Source organism: Canis lupus, chromosome 9 (assembly GCF_011100685.1).
Source record: "Canis lupus familiaris isolate Mischka breed German Shepherd chromosome 9, alternate assembly UU_Cfam_GSD_1.0, whole genome shotgun sequence".
Classification (NCBI taxonomy): Eukaryota; Metazoa; Chordata; class Mammalia; order Carnivora; family Canidae; genus Canis; species Canis lupus.
In genome coordinates, this window is record NC_049230.1 from 15,669,641 (window position 1) to 15,690,881 (window position 21,241).

At 34.7% G+C, this 21,241-nt stretch overlaps 1 protein-coding gene across 9 annotated transcripts in view; it reads right to left on the reverse strand.

Annotated features, from left to right (window-relative positions):
• Positions 1-21,241, reverse strand: part of TANC2 (tetratricopeptide repeat, ankyrin repeat and coiled-coil containing 2) — a 369,540-nt gene that overhangs the window by 202,831 nt on the left and 145,468 nt on the right. Inside the window, exon 1 of one of the 9 annotated variants that reach the window (XM_038546939.1) lies at positions 9,173-10,800. The exons of the other annotated variants lie outside the window; for them this stretch is intronic. The gene's annotated coding sequence lies outside the window, so the exon portion shown is untranslated. Of the gene's footprint in view, positions 1-9,172; positions 10,801-21,241 lie in introns of those variants that run through there. 9 annotated transcript variants of the gene reach the window in all.

Sequence of the window (21,241 nt, forward strand, 5' to 3'; positions counted from 1 at the left end):
ATTTCATAAACAATGAAATTGAAACTAGAAGAGTATGAATAACTTGTAAAAAGTCCACAGCTGATGAGTGGTAATGCTGGAAACGGAATTTTGTATGTTTGACTACAAAGTCCAGGAACTTAACTACTTCTGTAAACTACCTTAAAGTATGCACTTCTACCGAAAGGAACAGAATATTCTTTTTACATAGCTCTCTATTTTGACTTATGGCATTTAGGCTTAAAGGATAGGGGTGACGTTTTACTAAGCACAAATCCCCACTCACAGTTAAATGTGGGCCTAAGTCCTATACAGATAAGACCAGAATTCACAGGTCTGTTCCACACTAATTTTTGGCTCTTCTCATGATTCTCCCAAATGTGGTCAGAGCTATTGAAATATATAATGGTAATATATACTAGAAGTCCTCTGATCCTACAGTGATAGGAACTAGTAGCTGATCAGTTTAAAAATTTTTTTTGAACAAAATATTTGTAAACAATATATATATATGAAACTTTAACTTAAAATATAAATGTACATTTATTCACCAAACTTCTGATGTAAAGCCAAGGCCTTTCTGTTTGAACATGAATTATAGTTTTTCTTTCTGGCATAAACTATGATAAAATGTTTAATGTATTCATTTTCTTTAAAATAAAACAAATTTAGGGGCACCTGGGTGGTTTAGTGGTTGAGCGTGTGCCTTTGGCTCAGGTTGTGATCCCAGAGTCCTGGGACTGAGTCCCACATCAGGCTCCCTGCAGGGAGCCTACTTCTCTCCCTGTGTCTATGTCTCCATCACTCTGTGTCTCTCATGAGCAATTAAATAAAATCTTTAATTTGACATGTAACACTGTATAAATTTAAAGTTTGTAGTGTGTTACTGATATATTTATATATTCTGAATGTTGATGTAGCAATATTTGTCACATAATTATCTATTATTGTTGATATTCGTTATACTATGCATTAGATATCTATGGCGTATTTACCACTCTTTACACGTTTGTACCCTTAAACACCATCAATCTTATCCCACTCAGCACTTTTACCCAAATTCATTAAGGCACTTTTTTAAGCAAATTACCTTTGCTGACATTTTAATTGATTTTTTCCAAGTCTTTTAATATAGTTTTCCAGAAATAGTACCCTTATAAATGTCCTCTTTGTTGCATTTATTGTTTTTAATTTTATTTATTCATGAGAGACACACACACACAGAGAGAGAGAGAGAGAGAGAGGCAAGGACACAGGCAGAGGGAGAAGCAAGCTCCATGCAGGCAGCCAGACATGGAACTCGATCCCAGGTCTCCAGGATCACGCCCTGGACTGAAGGTGGCGCTAAACCGCTGAGCTACCCGGGCTGCCCCTCTTTGTTGCATTTATATCTCATTAGTTAATATATATATGATTTAGTTATATGATCATAATAAGAAATACAATGGCATTAATTTAACTGCCTCTCAGTAAGTACATGTCACCACAGGATAACAGAAGTATGTGGGTAAATCAGAAGGTAGCCAACTGGCCTGTAATATCCACCTTATCCCAACAGTCAAGGGGTGTCGAAAAAGGAATGGAGAATATTAATTAATCATGCAAGTGGTTAAGTGAAGGTTATTAAGAAAGCTTCTCCTGTTACTAGCAGAGCTAACACATCTTGCTTGGAGCACAGTTAAATGTAGAATGCAGATGAGAATGTAAGACTGGACTCAGAATCCTAACTGAACATCCTCAGATATCAAAATGCCTGCAAGGCAACAATTTATCAAGATTTAGATTTGGAAATAAAACACAGAGTATAAAATCCTGTCAATCTACTATGGTGACTGATGAGAGCCAGTGTCCATATTTAAAAGGACAGAGATGACCTCAACAGTGATGGAAGAGGAAATGAATACATGAAAAGATTTCCATAAAAGGGAGTTACTGACATTCTACAGACTATATTCTTTTTTTTTTTTTTACATTTTTGCTTAAATTCCAATTAGTTAACATACAGTACAATATTAGTTTCACATGTACTATTTAGTGATTCAACACTTCCAAACAATACCTAGTGCTCTACTAACTATATTCATAACAATAAACTATTTGAGAAGCAAAGTGTCAAAAGCAATACTAGAAATATAAATATAAAACAAAACTACTTCAGATAGTTAACATTAACCAAAAAAGAAAAAAAGTCTTTTTAAAATCCAAGGCATAATTTAGGAAAAATTATATAATTAAAATCAAAATAAAATTAAGTTAGAAGAGGTAGCTCATAGTTTAAAATCTAAGCTAAACAGATTAGATACTAACATAGCTCTAAAGAGTGTTCATTAAGGCAAGGATTTATCCCCAGAAAGAGGAAGAGCAGAAAATATCAGACATTTGGTATAATAAGGAGAATTACACAACAAAAGAGAAGACCTAGTGGTGAGGGGGAAAAAAAAAAACAGTAATTTTTAACCTCAGCTTTGCCAAACTAAACGTGACCTTTTCTGGTACTTAAAAATGAGAGATTTAGAACTGTAGTATGCCCCCTGCGTTGAACTTAAGTAAGCTGACCTCATACATCAGAGCAACTTTTCAATAGGAAGTTCTTAAACCAGGTCAAAATTGGCATAAAGAATGCTATTTCTCCTTTTCTAGGCACTATAAGAACTTCAGAGAATCCTGAGAATCAGGGTGAGGAGGAAGAACCTGAGTTGTCATGCTTATTCTAACCTCAGTTTATAAGTGTTTACCATCATCCATCTGCTGAATAAACAAAATGGTAGGTCAGGCACTTTCAAGGTTTCACTTAAAACCTTAGTGAGCAAAGCATATTACATTATACAAGGGTTATCTGCTTTGGTCTGCTTTGCTGAAAGTATTCAAGCTAAGAATGTTATTGAAGCGCTATGTAAGGTCAGAATGTTTTGTGATTTATTCAACAAATGTGTATTGAACATCTACTATGAATATCTGCTGTATTCTAGGCATTGTGCTAAAGGCTGGGAATATAATAATAAAGAAGATACCATTTCTGCCTTGTAAGGAAACAAGCCCTAAATTACACACATACTAAATCATAATAAAAGTTAACAATGATTGGGCAATTTTGATCTGAAATTGTACAAAGTATTTTACTCATTTAGTCCTCACAACAACTGTATGAAGTAGATATTATTATTACCTATTTTTTTTATAGATGAGGAAACTGAGGCACAGGGAGGTTCAATTACTTGCCCAAGGACACAAAACTAATGAATGTCAGTCAGGATTCAAACCCAAGCAGTCTGGTAACAGAGTCCACAAACTATGTTTTATAGCCTTTTATTCTAATCTATACTAAATAATTAAAACTTCTATCTCTCATAAATGCTAACATCAAAAGCCAACTCTGTACTGAATGTACAATTTTACCATGATTCTAAGCTTCTCATTATATATTAAAATGACAATATATTTGTTTGTTCAGACTTTTGGGATAGGAGGTTCTTTCAAAGAGAAGGAAAACATTTATCAATTGTTTTAGTTTGAACATGAAATTAATTTCTACTGGAAGTAACATAAATTCACACTGAAATATTCTGAACATTAGTGATTACTCTAACAGTGTTCCAGGGAAAAAGTCCATACTAGTACCCACCACTACGGACAGCAAGATGTTTTCTAAATCCAAGCATGCTTTAAACCTTCTGATCAGAGCTTTAACTACTCTCCAATCACTTTAATGACCTAATTAGAAAGAGTAAAAAGTTTCCCTTATTACCAAAGGAAAAACTGGAAAAGTAAAGAAAGGTACAGGGAGAAATAAATGGGGTGTTGGAATCGCCAATAAAGTAATATCATCATCAATTATTTCTACTGAGTAACTTACTATGTACTAAAGGCTGTTTAAAGCATTTGACTGTAAAAACACATCTAATCCTTACAAACCCTATGGGGACTGTTGTACTTACTTCACAGATGAGGGAAATGAAACAGAGAGGTTATAGAACATAGCCAGTATCACAAAGCTAGTAAGTGGCAGAATGTGAACTACTACACCATACTGCAGAATTAACGTAAAATAGTCATCTTGCTTTAACTATGTTAAAATAAAAATGGGAAATTCACTGGGGTGATGTTAAATGAAGAGAAACTTATTTTATCTTCAAGAGTCTTGAAGAGTCCTTTTTGCGACTATATATTATAGACACCAGAATAACAACTAGAACTCCAAGAAGCATATTTGGCTGTGCATTTTTCATTAGATGCTTTCTTTTCCCATCTCCACTCCCATCTGTTTTAGGGTAACTTCTATCCCTTTCTCCTCTTCAAAGAAAGATAATACAATTATTTGTCTAATGCAGATCACTACAGGTAAGAGTCTGGACCACAGTTTCGGAAAACAAAAAGCTGAATCACTTAACTACAATAGATTGATGGTCCCATATGAATTTGGATTCTTGACCTCTAAGTGAATCTGAAAATGGTGATTAAATGTTCTCTAGAAACCCCCTCAAACTTCAGCTTCCATAATACCTCCATGGTTCTCCCAGGATCTTTCAGACTGCTCCTTACTCATCTCATCTCATCTTTTTTTTTTTTTTTTTTTAGATTTTATTTATTTATTTATTTGTTTGTTTGTTTGTTTGTTTGTGAGAGAGAGAGAGAGAGAGGCAGAGACATAGGCAGAGGGAGAAGCAGGCTCCATACCGGGAGCCTGACGCGGGACTCAATCCGGGGACTCCAGGATTGCGCCCTGGACCAAAGGCAGGAGCCAAACCGCTAAGCCACCCAGGGATCCCCTTATCTGTCTTTTAAGATGGATTTTCCCAATATCCACTTATGGGATAAGTGAGAGTAGGTACTGAAGTTAGAGAAAGACCTCAGTTGGAATCCTGATCTCTTATGCTTAAATTACTTAATGGTTAACCTGCTTAGGTTTTTTTTCTCCCCCTTTATCTATAAAATCAGGGCCATAATAATTTAAACTGCTACAGAAAAAAAATCAAATAAATTAAGGTGAAATGTCTAGTAAATGCTCATGAAATACTAATTTCCCACGTTTTCTGTTTATATGTTCTACTTTCATTTTCAAGAGATTTTTTTTTTTTACCTACTCTAACAGTTTTAGCTACTCTCTATAACTTACAAATTTATATCTTAAAACCTTTTTTAAGTGTTGGAATCACAATTTCTACTCATACCCTGCAGTCACCTTGAACTCACTCAAAGTGCCTCATTCTTCCAGAATCAGTTGTCTTAGTCTCTCTATTCCTATTGATGAGGTCATCAAGTCCCATTCTTGACTTGGCATCACCTTTAACAAATCTCCCACATTCCTGGATCTTAGAACTGGTCAGTCACCAATATCTTTATTTCTTAAAGCCTTTCTCTCCTTGTTCCTTTCCCACTGCTACCATCTTAGCTTACCATCACCCCAAAGGCCTCTTCAATGTGGTCCTAATATCCTCTTCCATAGCATCCTTCATGAAATCCTCGTTCCAGACAAACTTACTTGTCTAACAGCTGAATGTGTCCTATACACTCTTGTTTCAAGTATTTATTCAAGTCACTTTCTCATTCCATTTGCTAATCCACATGATCATCTTTCCTCCCGTTAAAAAACAACAACAACAACTAATCTCTAACATATTAAAGTACAATTTTGGGGAGGAATAGGAGTAAAATGTCACTCTTCCATAATCTTCTGCAGTGCCAAAATGATTCCTGCCAAACTTTGTTCTGTACAGTTACCAATTCTTCTTTCCTTCTAAATAACATAACTTCCTTCAGTCATTTATTTCCCTAAGTAAGCTCCTTGGAACACTTACTTGTCATGATTTTGCTGGACTTGTGTAAGAAAAAAAAGGATCTGTTGTCAAAATAAGCTTGAGAGGTGCTAGATTAAACAGGTAAATAGGTCCCTTTATTGCAGGACTTCTCACAGCTTTAAAAATGCTAAACTATTAGTTTCTCCATTATCATTTTTCTTTATTTCTGGCTTGAAGGTTCCTTTCTCATCTCACTACCGCTTGACCCAGCTCCATACCAGCACTCATTCTTTTGAACTAAGTTTTCAGCTTTAACCAGATTTATTTTTCATCCCTGTCTGTTGATTCTCAATCTATTTCTTCAGAAATACATGCTTATTTTATTTCACGATCTTTATTTCCTAAAAATGATACCCAGACCAAGAGATCTAAGTAGTATGTTTTACATTTAGAAATCCATAGAGATAGGAAGTAGTATGTTGGGACATGCACATTAATAGGAAGAAATGTAGCATGTTTTCCTGAAAAGTGAGTTTAAGACATTTTTGGAAAATATTTTCTATGATAAAAAATGTAGAATGTACACTATTTTAAAAGAAAAAAAAAGGAGTTTCAGGAAATTTCCACATTTGCTTTTGCTTGTTTTTAAAGATTTATCTATTTATTTTTAGAGATACAGAACAAGCAGGACAGGTAGAGGGAGAGGGAGAGAAAATCCCCTGAGCATGTGGCCGAATGGTCCAATCTCAAATCCAATCTCAGCACCCTGAGACTACAACCTGAGCTGAAACCAAGATGCTCAAACAACTATGCCACCCAGGCACCCCTCCACATTTGCTTTTGGATGCCCTTCAAGCTACATCCCGCACCCCCCTGATACACATTCAAATTCCTCTGTCTTAAAGCCACTCCCAAGGAAAAGCCCAAGAACCACTGAAGTAGGTCAATGGAGAGGAAAGTAGAGAAGAGAATTACTTAGAAAATGTTTTCTTTGTGCTAAGTCCTATACTGAATCCTTTACATATATTATCTTTCTCAATGTCTGCAATGACACTGCAAAAAGGCATTATTTCATTCATTGTATAGAAGGGAGACTTCAGAGACGTTAATATGTCCTAAGGTGCAACACTGACAAGTGGTTAAAAGGTTTTACTAGATAATGTGAAGTGATAATGAAGACATGTTTATCACAGAAATACTATGACTGTTGATTCCCATAAGAATAAAATAACTAGGAATCATTCTTTTAAAATAACTGCCAATGTGAGATTTTAAGTTTTAATGTAGATCTGGACATAAATGAAGCACCTATTTCCTTGTAAAACCTTATTAGTGGTACTCACGAATATTCACAAGTGTTCTTTGAATGACATGTTTAAGTTTCAGTCAGTAGAAATTAGGGAAGAAACTTAAGCCTTTTATATTTATAAATTTTATATATTAGTTATTTACTAGCACATTTCTTCCCAAATAAAAGCAATGCCTACTATCAATTAGGATTTTAGGCAGCTGTTATATGAATAATACTGAAAAGATGTTGGGAAGCCTGGGTGGCTCAGTAGTTGAGTCCTTTGGCTCAGGGCATGATCCTGGGTCCAGGGATTGAGTCCCATATTGGGCTCCCTGTGAGGAGCCTGCTTCTCCTTCTGCCTATGTCTCTACCTCTCTCTGTGTCTCTCATGAATAAATACATAAAATCTTTTTAAAAAATACTGAAAAGATATCAAAGGATTTCAGAAACTAAACCTGAAGATTTTGAAACTGAGGGGTTAAACTATAAATCCAAAGCATGAGGTTTAATTTTTTTTCATAGCATGCTGCCAGTTAAATCTGTAATTTTAATCTTTATATACTGAAAAAAACAGATGGCTCTTAGAGATGATATATAGATTCACCAAATTAACTTATTGCAGAATCCCTCAAAGTAGGGAGCTTCAAGGGTGTATTTTAATTTAGACAATATACAAACGAACAAATATGCTTATATACAACCTCTCTGGAATGTACCCATTGGGCAAGGCCCCAAATACAAAAACAGCACAGGATATGCCAAGAAAGATTACTTTAAAATAAATAAATATGTTATTAAAAATACTATCTTTGTTTTAAAAAAAAAGTGTTCAAGTTAATCTTTGTTATTGTTAATAGGAATTATGGTTTCAGAGATAATACAATACAAAATCTTTTGTATTTATACGTTTGTGAGGAGTCAAAAGAGTATCAACTTACAATGTACAAGTTACTAAATATACATACAATTTAAAATTCCTATTTTCTTACAAGGCAATGGTTAAGGTGTGAATATTCAATTTACTTTATTAATTACAGGCTTTCAAATAAATGTAAAATCCTTTCATTAAAGACAGATATAACAGTAAGTATAAGTGATTAGTACTTTTATTATTCTTTAATATATCAATTCTCCCTATTTAAAGGTTTCTTAAACATTGGGCAAAGTCATATGTATAGGCCAATAGGCAAAAATTTCAAAAATGGAAGAAGGAATATAAATCAAAATGAAGTAACAAGAACCAAAAATCTTTTTTCTCCCTTAATTGTGCAAATTAAAGGAACACAGTTATTTCCCTATAGTATATCTTGTCTGAACAACGTGCATTTAAGAAGAGTAATTCAGGAAGATAACTAACTGAAAGTATAAGCCCAGATGAAATGCCTTTTTCTTTTGTGAGGCAGCTGAACATTAGTTTAAATATTCTAATTTTGAAAAACCAAAGTTCCTACTTTTAGTACATTTCTAAGTTACCATGGTTAGCTGAAGAACTAAAAAGAGAAAATAATTAAGAGCCAGAAAAGAGATCCGAGTCTTATGAGAAGATTCAATCTATAAATCCAATTTACCTTAAATTGATAATTACTAAATGGTCTAAAAACACAGGAATGTTAAATAATTTACTTTTCTCAATTGGGAAAATAGACAATATAAATCAACATAACTAGCAAATTATGTCAAGTTTAAAAAAAAATTCCTTAAACTGTGCAAGAACATCCATTTGTAAGCACCCCATTAATGAAATAAGGAAGATTTGATGTATTAAGGAAGCAGGCTTAAACAATTCTAGGTTGTCATACTGTTACTTTTTTTTTTTTTTTTAATGTATTTCACTTATAAGGATATTGCAGTAAGAAGTAGAAATCTATTCTGGAATCACAATCTAACAAAAAAAGCAACCTGTCACATTTACACTAAAAAATTAGTATCTTTCTTCACAACGAAATATTTTTTAAAATATGAAGATAAAAGATTCATATATACACAGAGTAAAAGAACACACAATTAAAAATTAAATAAATGTGCCTAATGATATTTCTTAATGGCTTCCCTAAAAACTAAGTGTCAAATTCTCTTAGGTTGCATTTCTCTTTTTTACAAATCTCAAAGTAGGCCTTAGAGTTCAGAAATCCATGTAACACACAAATACTCTACTCATCATACTCACAGGCTTTAGTTTTTCTTCCTCATTAGTCAATACTATATAGGCTTTTCTTCTGGAAACCTGAAAGGCTTCTTCTTACTCAATGGTCATGATGTTATCAGATCTGACGTCAGTAATGATCCACACTTTAATCTTCTCCAGCCAGCTCTTCACACTGCCCAGAACTTACTGTGCGTTACAGGTGATACTTCTTACAGCAGATGTTGATTAAAGTCCCAAAGCACAAGTGATGCTCCCAAAGGAGCTTAGAACCCCTAACAACATCACCTGCTTCTTTTTATATCCAGAGATGCAACATGATATTTGTTTTGAACAGCTAATGATTTCAAGAAAGATTACACAGACAAGCTCTTTTCATGAGATTGCCTGACAGAAGCTTATCCTTTCAGAATACTGCAGCAAATATAAATTGTATGATTCCCTTAGGAAAAAAAAAAGAAATATTTTTATATAATTTTTCTCTATGGCGCAGTTTAGTTTACCCTTCTGTTAGAGCAAACTGCTGGAAAAACTGGTTCTTAGGTTTCTAATGGCGCAGCATTAACATAGTGAATGATTCACGGATGTTCTTAACATTCAGGAGTATCACGGAAGGCTAGCAATGCAGCCCAGGTCCAGAGCTGATGAATGGTGCAGTGCTGCTGTTGTCATAGCAACTGAGAGGAAAAAAAGCAGCGCCATATAAGGAACAGTGACATGGATTCTGGGAACAATTTATATTAAAAAGCTGTAAGCTCTTCATGCCTTAAAGCTATAAATTCCTCTCTTACTAATTCCTCCTCAGATTTTTCTGTTCTGAATTCCTAAACCAGACGTGTGTAAATAAATATTGCAAAATACAGTAACTAAGTAAATTAACAACAACAAAAAAAAACCACACACACAAATACTGAGGTAACTAAAAAGATTAATAACACTTTAGCAAGCTAAGACATACTTGTGGTAGCTTCATAATTTATTGGGTTAAATGGTAAAATTAGACAGTGACAAGTAAAGAACTGTCTAGAATGTGATAGCAGAAAATTTATTTTTAAACGCTTAGAGATATTAAAAACCAGACTAAATGCCTTTTATTCAGATGGTAGCTTCAGATACACCAAACCTAGAAAACCATCAATTGACTAATATAGTAAAAATGATATGAATTTCAAAGATAGGCAAACTACCTGCTGTATTCCTTCTAGAAGCAGAAAGATTCAAAATACATTAACTTCCCTGAAAATGCCCATAGCCTTTACTTAGGATCAAGGAAATTCCTTGTGTCAATCACTGGTGAGACAGGGTTACTCTCCCACCTCATGCTTCTGAAGGCCTTTCTTTCCCTACTGGCCGTAGAGAACCTTTCTCATGTCAGTTTGTCCTGTGAGAATCCAGGAATCCAGAAGAAGCCCTACCCTTCTTGTAGACAGCAAGACAGTGTCAAAAAAGAATCATGGGAGAAGAGAAAACTAGGAAAAGTGTCAATGCATGAATTGAGCAGTGGTTATGGTACTCTCCTTGCGGTACTCTAGATGTAGCTCTGAGCCAAGTTTCATTAGGCTTGCTGGAAGCATGATCCACTGGTGCTATCTATTTAGATAAGGCAATTCTACATGAAATCATCTGTGTCATATCGATGTATGCTTCCTTCCTAGCACAGCGTATTTAATGAAATGTTAAGATACAAATAAAGCAAAAACAATTAGGTAAATCATTTATTGCAATATTCTCTTATGTGGGTAGCACTGGGACTATTATAATAATTCTGGTATAGGGCAGCCCCGGTGGTGCAGCGGTTTAGCGCCGCCTGCAGCCCAGGGTGTGATCCTGGAGACCCAGGATCGAGTCCCGCATCGGGCTCCTTGCATGGAGCCTGCTTCTCCCTCTGCCTGTGTCTCTGCCTCTCTCTCTGTGTGTGTCTCTCATGAATAAATAAATAAAATCTTAAAAAAAAAATTCTGGTATAATTATATATTTGTTAGGTATGGATTTATGATACTTTAATCTTCATAAATGACAACCTCAGTACAATGTGAATGAAAAGGACTGCAATTTAATAGAAAGGACACACCCTTGACTTGTCTTCGGATTGTAGTTGTAATAATGGCTTAGTTGATTATGAGACATAACCCTAGTAAGTCACTTAATTCCAATCCTCGGGGATCCCTGGGTGGCTCAGCAGTTTGGTGCCTGGAGCCTGCTTCTCCCTCCTCCTGTGTCTCTGCCTGTCTCTCTGTCTATCATAAATAAATAAATTTAAAAAAAAATAATTCCAATCCTCAAACTCATCAGCAGTAAAGTCTGAGTAATAACATATCTTCTACTTCTTCCTAAAGCAACTGTAGAAATAAAATAATGTAAAGTCTTGAAATTCTAAAAATCTGTTATCTTATTTAAAAATATCTAATTAAGCAAAACAGTGAAGACAAAAAGGGAAAATAGATTTCCACAGAAGTCAACAGACAGAAAATGGCCCCTAAGAAAAAATATATTTCAGGCTAGTTTTTTATGTTTGATTGAATGTATGGTCTCATTGCAATGCACGTATTTGTTGCAAGGAGCCATTTCATTTTAAGATTACTGTAAACAGAGATGCTATGGACTAATGTTAACAGATTACTTAAGATAATTATGTTAAAGTAATTAATATTCCACTACCCCAATACGATTTATTCATGTCTTTAGAAAATTATAACTTGGAAATAAAGAAGAATAAGCAATTTTGATAGAATGGTAACACTAAACAACGTGCAAAGTAAGAAATTCTTTCAAATTACTTTCAACTAGTTTTTATCTCACATAACAGAAAACTGTAGGACAAACTTAAAAATAAGCATTTATCTTAGATTTTAAAATTCCACAGACAGTATATCTCAAATTCTGTTTCCTTGATAACCTCTCTAGTAGTTTTAAAATCAAATATTGTCTTGCCCAATGGTTATTTTTGAGGCAAATTCTCTTTAGTTGTTACTTTTAGACTACCAAGAACTCAATACCTTTAGAAAAAAGAGGGCAAGTCCATGTCTGTCCCAAATCAAGCTGAGCTGATACACATTAAAAGGATTCCAAAATAATTTTGTAAAAAAAAAAAAGTGAAATTTGAGAAATAATCATTTTTCCACCGACATTCATTTTATCATTGTTTATGCCTCTAAAGGAGCTGATTGGGAAGTGGACATGGTTGAGATACTTTAAGAAACAAAATACGTAGGTTTCATTTTGCTTTTATAAAAGTGGGTTTCATTTAAAGGGAGAGAGAGATTTAAGGTGCTACTTGGCTATTAATCTTTAATTTCCCTTTTACTTAATTTAGGTAAACCATTCTAAAACTTATAAAGAGTTTTATATTATTTGTATTCTTTTTTAAATCTTCCCTCTTTATAAGCTTCCTCTAAGGAGTAAATATCAGCGCTAAATTCTGCAGCATTTAAAGGCAGGGTAATACTTATGAAGAGGTGAGTATATGAAATCCTCTTTCTCACAGAAGTAAGAAATAGCCATCCTACTTGTTATAGCAATTCAGGTTTTGGTCAGATTTCTTTCTTTTTTTTCAGGTAGGTTCCACGCCCTGCATGGAGCTTAACACAGGGCTTGAACTCATGACCCTGAAGTCAAGACCTGAGTTGAGATCAAGAGTTGGATTGCTTAACCAACTGCGTCACTTAGGCACCCTTTCCAATCACTGGCCAGATTTCTAATTTCCTTTCCTAGGAACGACTACTGCTTCAGATTAGAACTACAATTTGCAACAGCAGAGTGGTGACTAAGCAAAGAGTAAGAAATATATTCCTAAACACCATATAATGTGGTCTCTACACATAAGATAACTATTCATCTGGTGGGTAATAAAAGAGTAAGATAAACTGGCAGGTTGGACATATCAAGAAGCAGCATTTGTTTAATGGATGCCATGAATGGTATTTAAAAGATATCTGAGAATTACTTTCATTATATACAGCTTTTACTTGATATGTTGACTCTATTACCTAACCCCTGAGTAAAATTTCCCAAATGTGTGATGCTACTTCTAAATTATAATCTCAACATTTGAAAAATATCATTTCATGGCAGGTAGCTCTTTCAGAATTTTTTTATTGATTAATAGAACATAAAAGAGCATACTGAGCTATAGACATACATATCAAACCTCTGTCCTCTCACTTTACTTAATTCAGTGAGTGAACTTGTGAAATTCACTAAATGATATAGATATATTTATATGTAATTTTTAAATTTAATCATTTTAGAAGCCAGAAATATTGACATTAAGCAGAAAGGAAGGAAAACACAGATGTTGAATCAACTCTGATATATATCAGAACACTGTTCATTATGTCATCTAAACAAAACAAAACCATTCATACACATAGACAATTCCAAAATGGTCATATTTCTTATTTTTAATGTAGCCAGTGACATGAAAGAAAAAATGACAATAAGATGATATATTTATAATAAAAAAAAATGTCCTTTGGAACATTCTGCCCTCTGCTGTTTAAAATGTTCATCAGAGAGGGAGTACTTTGTCAAGCCATATGTTTATTGCTTTTGTGGGCTAAATCCATCAATTTGGGCACATAATTTTCTATAATGAGAAAAAAACATGGTTGAGTATTATAAGTTCTGTTATTATAATGGCAACATATATTCTGGGCTGAGCCTTCTATTATCCCATACTATAATTTACTTCCTGTTTGGAGAGTCACTAAGAGCATTGAGTCACTAAGAGCATGGATATTTACCTTTTGCCTTTTACAGTGCTTTGTGACTGAGAAGTATGACTGATGACCAATACTATTCAGTATTTACATTCAGCATTTGACAGTTTTTGAACTGCTTACATTCCACAGCAGGTAGGCAGATAAGCAAGTAAGAAGAAAGGGTCAATTAAGCATAAACTTAAGACTTTCTAGGAACTGTGGCATAAAACTGTGGTGAGGGATCCCTGGGTGGCGCAGCGGTTTGGCGCCTGCCTTTGGCCCAGGGCGCGATCCTGGAGACCCGGGATCGAATCCCACATCGGGCTCCCGGTGCATGGAGCCTGCTTCTCCCTCTGCCTATGTCTCTGCCTCTCTCTCTCTCTCTGTGACTATCATAAATAAATAAAAAAATTAAAAAAAAATAAATAAATAAAACTGTGGTGAGTTTTCTGGGGAAGATAACAGAAGGTATGGACAATAATTTTTTTTTCCTGTAACGTCTATGGTATTTGCCACATTTAAAAGTGATATCTGGGACACCTGGCTGGCTCAGCTAGAGTGTGCAACTCTTGATCTCAGGGTTGTGAGTTTGAGCCCCACGTTGGGTGTAGAGTATAGAGATTACTTAAAAATAAAATTAAAAAAAAAAAATGAAAGTGATACACAACTTTTAGAACCACCACATACCAGCTAAAAAGGATACCAGAGATTATTAAACCAAGTGATTGCCAACCTTTCCACCCTATTAGGATTCCTTTTATTATTTTCTCCATTTATACAGACTTAACATTTTGAAAGATTTTATGTATCAAAAATTTTATTTATTAAACAAAGAGACAATAACCATTAACTGAAGTTTCAAATAAATACGAACTGATCACAATAACGTGCTATCATTTCATCCAAAGCAAAGTAAGCTAGCCCATGTAATTTTATGATAAGTAAACATGTATTTTCTTTGAGGCTTTTTTAAATATTGAGGATTATATGCAGAATATGATACTGAATGTTACAGAGCTCAATGGTGGTAAGGATAATGATATTTAAAAAGTAAGTAATTGGGGTGCCTTGGTGGTTCAGTCAGTCACATATCCAACTCTTGATTTCAGCTCAGGTCATGATCTCAGGGTCCTGGGATGAGGCCCCACCTTAGGCTCCACACTGAGTGGGGACTCTGCTTGGGATTCTCTCTCTCTCTCCCTCCCCCTCTTCTTCTGCCCCTCCCCATACTGTGCTAAATAAAAAAATAAAATCTTTCAAAATAAATAAAAAGTAACTGTCAATGCATACTGACATCTTATAACAGTAAGGGCTAGGCACACAGAGAAACTACAAACATTTCTGTATTCTTCTCAGCCCTACGGCATTATTATAATTACTGTACATATGAGGAAATAAAAGTTCAAAAAGTGTTCATCTATTCAGGTATACAATTTACAAATGAATGAGCATGGAATTTTACCTGACTCTTTGTCCAAGAGAACCTGGCTCTTGACCAGTATGGCACTATCAGTTCTTTAGGGCCTAGAGTTCTGAGTGTTAATTCTGCCATTTTATAGATACATCTATACCTCTATTCCATAAAAATCTGTCGAAAACATTACCTTACAGTGTGCTGTCCTTGTTAAACATCTTTCCTGATGTTGGCCACCTGCCCTCCTAGAACTCTGCCTGTCATCTGCTCCTAGATTCCCTTCCCTTGGATTAACAGGCTCCATCCCCTTCCTGTGACACACAATTATTTATTGCTGATCACCCTAGTATTTAGGGTCTGATAGGTCTTCACTTAGTGATTGCTACCAGACTGCATCTTACTGAATTGCTTCCTCCACCCCAGATCTTAGGCATCCCTGGTGTGACCCTCCTGTGGGCCACCACTCTAACAGGAATGCTGGATAAAGTCAAATTTTCACTTCATATTTTAGGCAACAGATTTCTTTAAAAAAAAATGCAGAGAAAAGAAGCTATGAGCCAATGATTGGTAATTTCGTTCTAAGAGGAAATATAGTTTAAGGGTACAGATTAAAAATTAATAAGTAATTTATACAATCACAAATGCATGGAAAAATATAAATAAATAAATATGGACATACCAGAAATTTTCTGATAAAGACAGATTTGTGTCCAAAAAAGAAACATACAAAGAGACAAGGACATAATCAAAGATGAAGAGTGGAAAACCCTCTAATTATATTGTCAAGGAAGAACAGAGCCCAAGCTAAGAAGAGCTATGTTGCTAAAACAGCATAAAGGATTGTTTGGATATTGTTAGAATAAAAAGATGGACAAGGAAAGGCCAGATCCAGTGCATGAGAAAGAGAACAAAAGAAATGATTCTGTTCCACTTATGAATCAGCTGCTATTAGCTAAACTATATGTTCTTGACATACATATTATTCAACCCATACAATACCCTGTGAGGCAGAATTTAAAAAAATAGTAATAATACAGATAAGCAAACTTACTAAGAGTAAATAAGTGACTTGACCAAGTCATACAGCTAATAGGTGGCAGAGTCAGGGCTTGAATTCAAGTATAACTGACTCCAAAGTTTGCCATGTTTAACAACATCCTACCTCCACCCATAGAACAATTAATTACTCAACCCTCAATTTCCTTTAATCTTCCCCATCAAGGAAAATATATCTAAACCAGAAAGGGTAGAATAAATATTGTTAAGAATTACTGAAGTTGTAAGTTATGACTTATGAAGATAAGTTATAAAAAAACATATACTCAAAATCCAGGCCCACACAATTGACATATGAGTTCTAAAAGACCATGAGAATAGGAATATTCTAAAAGAACATGAGAATAGGAACATAAAAATACTAATAGCAGTCTTTGCAAAACCATACAGAAAACTAGGAGGGCTATAGGACTAGACAGTGGCAAAATATGGATATGAGACAGTTTCTATAAAATCTTTACAAAGGGAGAAACACTAAGAGACAGTAAGGGATCAAAAGGAAAAGTAATTTCAAAATAACCTCATGTCCATTTTGATACAGAACATGAGGGAAAAACACAGATGTAGTGCCATCTTGATATTGGACAGGTCTTAAATGAAGTTCTGTAAGCTAAAGAAAAGCCAATCTGATAGTAGCTTTCCAGGACATAAAGGACTGCCATGGGAAAGAGGAGGTTCATTTATGTCACACAGCTTAACAGGCAGTACTAGGACTAACGGATGGGAGCAACAGAGGAGATTTCCATCCATGTAAATTAGAATACTGATAGTTAAAACTATTCAACAAAGGAATAGGCTATGCTACAAAGTCGAAAGTTTATCCTCATTGAAAGTTTTCACCCAGAAGCTGTTGACTATCCACTTACATTGCTCTGAAAACTAAACTTACTCCTATTATGCATAGGGAACACAATAAACGGTACTACAGTAAAAATTATGGTGACAGGTGGTAGCTACAGTTGTGATGAGCACAGTATAATGTAGACTTGTCAAACCGCTATGTTATATACCTGAAACTAATATAATATTAGTCAACTATATTTTAATTTAAAAAATCGACTATAATTAGAACATTCTGATAATTAAACACATCAAAAATAATATGAATTGCCAAAATTTTATAATAGAAAAATATTATTAAATATTTATTAGAAAAAATAACATTCTGTATCTGCAATTTACAAATGAAGGCAAATATAGAAGTAGAAATATGTTACTATTACCTTTGGATGGATGATTTCAAAAGGGCTACTCCTTTTTTTTTCTTTTTTTTAAGATTTTATTTATTCATGATAGACATAGAGAGAGAGAGACAGACATAGAGACATAGGCAGAGGGAGAAGCAGGCTCCATGCCGGGAGCCCGACGTAGGACTCGATCTTGGGACTCCAGGATCGCGCCCTGGGCCAAAGGCAGGCGCCAAACTGCTGAGCCACCCAGGGATCCCCCTCAAAAGGGCTACTCTTAAAGAAATTCATTTCAGCATTACATTACCACTACCCTAATAATAAATCATTATAAAATAATTGCTAAAAATAATCTGTACTGTGATAGTTTAAAAGTTACTTGAATTATAAAGTAAAATCATCTACAAAACTATATTTGTGCTAATTAGATTGGTAACAATTACATCAACTTTTAAACTATGAAATACTTCCAATCACCAATAGAAACCAATTATTAATCCCTAAGTACCAGAGCAGCTGTAAGTACATTAAGAATATAAAAGATTATCACTTATTAGTTAACACCACTCACATCACTGAGAAGATCTACAAGAAATATGAAAAGACTTTAAATTTAAATAGACTAAGTCACCACTGATATATTCATAACAGCTCATAAAGACTCACTGATTGGTTTTTTTTCCTGAATACCATTCTGATTAGATGTGTTATTCTTTGGGCCAGGGGAGGGGGAGTGATGGTGTCATTCATTCATTAACAGAGTAGAAAGAATGAAACTATTAAGTTCAAGAGCAAAGTGAAGCAGACACTATAAGCTGGTTTACTTAGCCTCTTCCAATTTGTGTTCCTATACTACCATGGCTAGAAAGCCAAAAATCTAGATTTCTCAGATTCCCTTGAGTTAAGGTACAGATATATAGCCTAGGATTTTACCATTAGGATAGACCTACCCTCTCATGCCTTCTTTTTCTTTTCTTTTCTTTTTTAAAGATTTTATTTATTTATTCATGAGAGACACAGAGAGAGAGGCAGAGACACAGGCAGAGAGGGAGAAGCAGGCTCCATGCAGGAAGCCTGATGTAGGACTTGATCCCAGGATGCCGGGATCATGACCTGAGCCAAAGGCAGATGTTCAACTGCTGCTGAGCCACCCAGGCATCCCACCTCCCATGCCTTCAATGACAAAGAAAGAGAATGCTGTATGTGGAGAGATTACCTCTCTGGAAATCCCTAAGGTCAAGGCACCTGAGTCCTTGGAGGCAACAGAGATAAAGAAGGCAGTGGTGTTCCTTCAGGTATGCAGGGTGGTAGGAGTTTCTGGTTGCATTGTTCAGGCCCTCTTGGAGATTCTGAAAGCTATCATAACCCTTCACTACATGTGTTTCTGTTTAGATAACTGTTTTCTATGATTGAGATCCTAACAAAAAACAACTACTAAGAAAAAGAAACTAGAGGGTCAGCTCATTAGCTTACCAGTTAAATTGTACATCAAAGAACACATAATAGGAATTTTTTATACAGATGAGGCCTACTAATAACCATTTCACAGGAAAATTATAGAAAAACCTTCCTGAGAATTATCCTCATTTGTAGCATATGCTATAATTTTCCTAGGAAGATTCTATTTTCCTCTAGAAAATATTAGTCCTCAAATGAAAAAGAAATACATTGTAGGAGGTAACAATCATTTCAAGAGCTACAAGGAAATGGGAAACAAAGGAGAAGAAAAAGCTCTATTGAAAAGTACCATCACTATTTCTTATAATCTTACACAGACATGGCTAAGTCAATTTGGCCTCTGAAATGTGAGTATCTGGGTCCAGGTATTCCCTTACTCTGCTGAGAGATACCAAAGTAGCATATAAAAAGAACATCCTGGTAAATTCCACAACCAGGTCAACAGATGTGATTTCTTTTTTTTTTTTTTTTTTTTAACGGATGTGATTTCTAAGTCCATGTCATTAAGTTCAAACTAGAAGGAGATGAAGAACTGTAATGGTAAAAAAACAGAGTTGTGAAAGCTGACAAACGAGTCTGTGATTAAAGGAGAGAACAGAAAAACTATAATGGTTTGGGTACACGGTGTAGGAGCAAAATGCTACATCTCCAGTAGGTCACCTAAGATATATTAGAGTCTAGTTCAGCTTTTCATGTTCATAGTAACAACTCTTAATCATCAAGAAAAGGTTAAATTCAGCATTTAACTAAACACATTTTTAAAAGAAACTCTTCGAAAATGTTTTGTTTTGTTCTGGTTTTTTGGGATTTTTTAGTGAAAAAGCCTGAAGAGACAACTCTTAATATAAGAATAAAACATCTGAAGTAACTCCTCAGGGCAGTGTTTCTCAAACTTTAGTGAACAAAACAGACTGTGAAAAATAGAGATCCTTGAGCTCCAGATTTAACAACACAGAATCTGTGAAAGTGTGGCTGATTAGGTAAATTTGGATACTCAGGAATTTGTATTTTTCAAAAAAGTCCTCCTGGTATTTCTAATGCAAGGGGTCTAGGGAACCACACAGTGAGAAACACTGTCCGTAAGCATTTTACATATGTAAAGGTTTTACTATATATAGTATTATAGTCACAAATTTGATCTTTCTCTTTTTTTCTGTGTGTGTGTATGTGTGTGTGTATGTGTGGGTATTGGAGAAGGTATATAAAATTAGAAGAGAAGTATCAATTATTCAATGTCTATCTATATGCCAGGCTGTGTGTATAGGTATCTTACTTAATTTTAACAGCAACTGTGTGAAGGAAAGTTACCATGTTTTCGTATCAGAAGAAAGCAAAGAAAGCATAAATTAACTAACATACTTTGTACAACACAACCAGAAAGAGGCAATGCTGGGATTCAGCTTAGTTTAGGAGCAAAGCCGATTTATTTCCATTATACTTGTGGTTCTTATATGTGAGGAATGGATGAAGAGTTTCTAAAGGTAGACCTCTGGGCTCTTCGCACTTGTTTCAATTCTACAAAACCACCACTGCGTGTGCATTCCAACATACCACTCTTCCAAGTGTCAAATTCATTTTCTTTTCTTTTTCTTTTTTTTTTTTTTTTAAGATTTCATTTATTCACTCTAGAGATGGATAGAGAGAGAGAACAGGAGCAGGGGGAGGAGCAGAAGAAGAGGGACAAGCAGGTTCTGTGCTCAGCACAGAGTCCGATGCAGGGCTCTACTCCATGACCCTGAGATCACAACCCATGCTGAAACCAAGAGTCAAATGCTTAACCCACTAAGCCCTCTAGGCACTCCTCATTTGCTTTTTCTATAATAAGGTTTAAGTTTTGTGTGTGAGAAAGTCTCCATAAATAAATCATCTAACCTGATAGAAACAACACCATTTCATAAGAAAAATGTAAATAATTTGTTATTTTGGCCCCTTCTCCATTAAGGAACACTGTGGTATTTGCAAACTTTCCATACTAGTGGTTGAAAAAAGGGTAGGAAGACAGGACTACTATATTTCAATAAAATATATACAACAATACTACAGCTGCTATAAATAATCTTACTATAAATACAATACTATAAATAATAGTTCCACTCTATATGAGTGACTTCCATTCAATTATGAAAATACTTAGTAGAATAAAATTATTTTCTTACATACAAATTCTTAGGTTATGTTCTTACAAAATCTAAAAAGAGACTTAATTATATTGCAAATCCAGCATGTGTAAATATCACAAAGGATTCTTTATTTGATAATACATGTTGACTTTTAGTTG